The sequence below is a fragment of the Dipodomys ordii genome, unplaced genomic scaffold, assembly GCF_000151885.1.
Source record: "Dipodomys ordii isolate 6190 unplaced genomic scaffold, Dord_2.0 Scaffold20, whole genome shotgun sequence".
Taxonomy (NCBI): Eukaryota; Metazoa; Chordata; class Mammalia; order Rodentia; family Heteromyidae; genus Dipodomys; species Dipodomys ordii.
In genome coordinates, this window is record NW_012267236.1 from 25,072,847 (window position 1) to 25,079,062 (window position 6,216).

A 6,216-nucleotide genomic window follows, 5' to 3' on the forward strand; every position below is an offset into this window, starting at 1 on the left:
GGAAGGACTGCCCTATCTCACAGCACAGACCCCTGGTTTGACCTCTTCCCCACTCCTGTCTGGGGACTCTGCAATCGTGCTCAGCAAATGCTTCTCTTTAGGACGATGGACTGCCTGGGGGCACCACTGACCCCCTCCTTCTGGGCCTCAGCTTGGTGAGAAGGTGGACTAATGTGTGAATGATAAATAAGTGGACGAACCATTCTGAGAATTAACTGACCATTTCCTGGCACACAGACTATTACAAACAAATTACTCAATCATAACTATATGGCATTAGTAGGTTCTCTGAATGTCATGTTTTCTGTGAAGAAATGTCTTAAACTTTTTAAATGAAATGTTCAATGAGAAGGTGTATTAGTACTAGTAGCAACATTGGTAGTTGTCAAAGTATAACTGTAACCGCTCTGTGCATCAACTTTACAATAAAAATAAATAAATAAATTCTTTAAAAATCAATTTTAGTTAACTGGTGGTTCTGTTAAACTGGCCAGCATGTAACAGAAAAATTCACATTTGTCAGATGGTCTGTTTTGTGCCATATTGGAAAAGAGATTAATAAAACATGCTGCATAAAGCTAAAAAAAACTCAAGTGGTCTGTTATCTTTCACAATGGAGGCTAAGCTGAGACACAGAAAGCTTCTTCCACAGATTTGAACATCCTATGTAGTACAAACTTCTCCTCCAAAGAGGAGAGGAGCGAGCTTATAGAAAGACCATTGCCATTTGTCTTTATCTTTGGTCTTCCCTCACCAAGACGTGCATTTGCTAACAGCGAATGCCTACCATGACTGATTACTGGCAAGTCTTTCAAAACCAGTGTCATGCCAGTCCTTAGGAAGATATGTTTTTTGAATGATTTAACCACTTCAGAATCAATAGGAGCTCTTAAAAATAACTTTTATGCCAGAAGTTGAATAACTTTGTACAGCTTGTTTTTGTTTTTACCAGAATATGTAGAGAGAACTTAATGAGGTGCCATATGTCAAATCTGGAGTCAGATTAAAAACAAATAATTAAAATATATGCCTTTTCCATCAAAACAGATTGTGCTATGTTGGTGAAAGGAAGTTTAATCTGACATGTCATGTTTTGACAGGTTTTTTTTTTAAAGAAAAATCAGTCATATTGTTAGAAGTATTGTGCTTGAAAGTTATGTTTTTCTTCCTGTGGAATAAGAAACTGGAAACCGACAACTGTGTAAAGTTCTAAGCGGTAATTAATCGCACCTGTCACATCTATTCACCTGCCGTGGTGGAATACGAAGGCACATACTGAGTGGCATATGGAAGCATCTGACAGACATGTTTGGCACACAGACGCCAACAAGGAAAAGGAGTGCTAGGAGGTCGTCTGAGTCTTGAAGTTTGTGGTGGTGGTGATGGTGATGGTGGTGTGGATGTGTGTGGTGTGTGTGTGTGTGTGTGTGCGAGCGCGCACTTAGACATTCTCACATTTCTCCCTAAATTCAGATTGACTTTGATTATATAACAAATTACTTCCCAATGGAGACAGATTCCCCAGTGTGCTTTTAAATGAGAGACTGATGAATTCTTACTGACATTTTTACCATGGAAATTCAACACTTCGGAAGCATCTACAGCATGAAAGAGAACTTCTGTAAATAACGGGATTGCCAGTGTTGCATGACAGGACAGCACAGAACGAAGGCGCTCAATCGTCCCTCCGCAGCCCCACCAGCGTCCCCACCACAGACGGACCTGTACACTTGACCTCCATCTCCACCTGACAGAGCAGTGAAAGGTAAACCTCGCGACCTTTTGTCAGCAGACATCAGGTGAAAAGCCTCAATGACTTTGGAAGCTCCTCCAGTGGGTCACACGGTGACTAAGGCTGGGCACACAGAGTCCTTCTTGGGGGAATGGAACTGAGGAAGCCAGAAAAGCACAGGTTAGCCTGAGGAGTCATCTAGATGCTGTTTTCTTAGCCCACACATGGTGATGTCCAGCTTTTGCTTGAGAGTATGTGTCCTTTTCCCTGAGTAAAGACTTGGAAGCCATGCATGACATTCCTGTGAGTGACAATGATAGTTGCCATCAGTGACAGTTACACCTGAGTCAGAATCATATCATTCTGAGCCTTTGACCAAATCTTGGGCTGGTGAGGCTGAATGGCAGTGTGGGGACTTCCCTGACTTTTCTGAATGGAAGAACCATCTTGGAGAAAGAGAACAAAACATACCTTCATGGCAACGTTGTAGGCTAACACTGAACACATGGGGAGTATCAGATACCATAGCTTCCCATGCGATCAACAAATGTCAGCAAGAACCTGGTGAGTTTCCCATAAAACAACCACTCATATCACTCTGGGAGACAGTGAAGTTCTGAGTCCCCAGTCTACCATGCAGCTGAGGAACACGTGTGATTATTTCACTTTCTGGTTACCTCTTTGACAACTGTGGATTCACAAGGCTGCTTGCTGGCTTTTGTTGATAAAATGGAAAGCAAATTATACCTATTCAGCATTCATGTCCACTAGACACCAGTCCAGACATTTCTTCTGGTGTCCAGAACCAAGTGAAAATGTCTCTCTTCCAAGGAGCTGGCATTCCCAATGCAGCAGAGGCTGTGTGTATGTTCCTGAGTTTTCTTTCTGCAACTCCTGCGTAAATAACATGGAGGATGTCAGCCCTCTCCTCTGGGGGGGGGGGGCGAGGGAGATAACTGCCTGCTCTCTCCTCCCCTCTCTGCTGAGGAACTTTGGAACATTCAGGGAGGTTTTTGAAATTACTATTAGTTTTATCCCTTGTAAAGCAAAGAAAATGACATTAGCTATTAAATCTAGGGAGTGCAAGAAACAAAATAACTTATCCAAAGCATCAGAAGAGTTTAACATGTATGAAACCTATGTGAACTTCAACAATTACTGGCTTCAAACCCAGCAATAGTTGTGACAATTTGGCGTTGAGTTCAGGGGCTCACAGAGTTGGGCTCACCTACTCTCCCACCCTAGGAACTGGATTTTTTAGATATACCCTGCCAATGATGTGAACAGTAGAAGGGAAACCATTACTTTCTGCAGTCAACTTCATTTCATTCTGTCTCTTTCCCTTATTGTCTGACTTTTGTTGTTTTATCTTCATTAGACATCGAGTCTTATTAGAATATATTGATATAGATGTATAGACATATATACCTTTCAAACTCCAAAAGTTTTCCAAATCATGTAAAATATACTTTCCATAAAAGATTCCAATATTCTTCCCATATCCTTGAAAGACAACGTTATAGAATGTGAGAAACAAAGAATGAAATGTTGGAACACATGGTTTATAAATTTAGCACTAACTCTCAGGTGATCTATTTTCTCTGAGGTACATGAAGTCTGGAAACCATTGGAGCCCAGATTACCACCACGTGAGAGATGAAGGAGCCTGTGAGACATGCACAGGAAGATCAAACAATGACCAGTAACCAGCCAAGAGTTACCCATGCCAATGCTCCCCTCCACCTCCCCCACCCAGCTTCGCTGGACCACTGGAACCTCTCTCACTTATAGGAGCTTTACTCTTCCTTGCTCATCCTTTTAAAGGGAAATGCACACACACTGTCACTGACAACACTGTCACTGATCTCCACAGAGGAAGAAAGAGGTGTCCTGAGTCCTCCTGACATGAGTTTTCCCAAATCATACCAGCACCCTTGACTGTTGAGCATCCCTCCAAGATGCCTTCTGTGTGCAGTGAGCCAACCTTTTCACCACAAAGTCTCACTTCAGAGTGAACACCAGTGGTGCCCAATGCCATAATACTGTGCTGTCTTCACTCCTCCACAGCCCTTGGAAATGGACACAAGGAACAAGGGTCATGTAGGTTGTAACTGAGGCAGTAAACTCACTTGAGAGATACACATCCCACACACAGAGTAACTCACACCTGCTAGGCACTAATGTAGACATTTATCACCTGGAGGTGTCCAACTTCTGTGCACAAAGAAAAGAAGGGAGTGGATGTATAGCCAGCATCCCAATTTCCTCTGTGGACAACTGTTTTCTTTCTTAACTCTCCTTTTATCTGCCTTTGGCTCTCAGCTCTACCAACATGAATATGTACTGTCCTACCAACCAATCAATGCTGTGAACTAAACCCCCACTCAGATGTCTTCTTTCTAACTCTAGAAAGAAGAGCCTACACTTCTGGAGCATTTACTTCTGCCAAGAGCACTGCATACTTTGCATACATCATCTCTTTAACTATAGTCTACTATTCTTAATTCACCTCTTCCATTTATCCTCAAGAAAATCACTAATGTGCAAGATTACAGTTGTAGATTGCTACTTCTAGAAGTTGCCATTAAATCACATGATTTCACATGGTCCATATTCACCCCCATCTGAACCTTTATTCCAGCCATAATTCAAACCATTACAAACACACTCATAAACACTGTGACCTATAATCCAGACAGTGCCCATGGTTTATTGTTACCTATGTAGCCTTGAACATTAAGATATGTCACTTCAAGGGCAGCAACAGGTATTGTAAGTTATAATACCTGCTAGTGTTTACTAGGATAGAACCCAGAATGATAGTATACCTACGGCGGATTGTGGGATCCACACGGGTGTCCTGGCAGGGACAGGGGAAGTTTATAACCAAGGCTGTGACCTAGGAAGAAGAGGAAGACTAAAATTTTCATACTTCAGATCAAGAGTTGCAAGGGAACTCTAGCTTATTATCACCACCACAGCAACAAGCAAACACTAGGAAGGAAGGAGAGCCCAGAGGTCCCCACTCCTGGAATGGGCAGGAGTGAGGCTGATGTGGCGTGAAGTCCAGCAGCTCTCAGGCTAGAGCCACCTGCTGTCACTGGTCATTTGAGCTCATTCTTCCTCTCTCTTAGAGAAAGATTCTGAATAAATGATGTTTGCTTCTTTTATATTCATTAAAGATACTGAAGCAGTAGTGGTGACTAGTCTACACTGAAAATTTATACAAACACAAGGTTGTGGTTTGTCAACTGCAATAGCTTCTGTGACAAAATCATCACTCCGTGTTGATAAAAATTCCACAGACAGTTCCTAAACAAGCCAGTAAGCTGACTTCAATCTAAACTCACTCGGAAGAGAATTTCCTTCATATTAATAAAGAAAATGATCCACAAGGAGAAAATCACAGTTGTCATTATATGTGAACCAAATAAGCATTCATAGACCCTAGGATAATAATAACAGCAAACTTCAGTACCACACTTTCACCAATATATAAGTCATACAAACAAACAAATCAACCAAGAGAACTTAGAATTAAGTGACACCAGAGGGATGTCCTGTTCTGGTCTGGCCTATTTGGGGTTCTAAAGGCTTCTTGTACAAGAATGGGCCTATCTTTTTGGATGTTTTAGAAGTTCTCTGATAGGATTCTGTTAAATCATTAGTAGATGAACAGAATACCTCAATAGCTACATACATATGACTATACAAGATGATGTCAACCAAAATGAACTCGAAGATTGGACGCAAGAGGTTTTTCTTTGTTGTTGTTGTTGTTGTTAATGTGCTATGTGATTTGTTTTTTTATCACTGTATTTGATTTTTGTGCCCTGGGTATTATATATATGCTTATCTGAGTTAGGGAAGGGGAACAACAAAATGGTGAGACAAAAGAAGAAGGAACCGGTTCCGGGAAGATGGCGGAGGAGAAGCTGGAATCTGAATAAGCTCTCGCATAGAAAGCAGTTTTAGAGTTCCAGTGAACAGTCCTAAGCCAGAGAATCACACCAAGTGTGCCATCACAGGACAGAGAGTTAGACAAGAGAGGGGAAGCCAAGACAAGGAGACACATCTGAGCGCTTGCCAGCAGCCGGCGCAGCAGCGGCAGGGTCGCAGTGGCGACCGCAGCCGCCGCCATACCTGAGCACTCACACAGAGAGTCTGGGAAGAAGGAGCCAGACGCAGTGGGCGAGAGGATTCTACACAACACCAACAAGAACCGACAAGGAGCGGACATCTTCATCCTGCAGTTTGCAGACCAGAGACTACCCAGGATCCAAGACTCGGCGTGAGTAGAAGACCGACGTCCTCACTCCTTCTCAGGGAGCAGAGGAGGGAAGGCCACCCCTCCTCCCCAGCACCGGTGATCTCTATCTTGGATACCAGCAAAGCTCGGAGGAGCTGCTAGCTCCAACTCAGGCCTTGGAATAAAACGAGTCATTTAGCAGGTCACAAGAACTTAACAGCGAAGTGACCTGCCA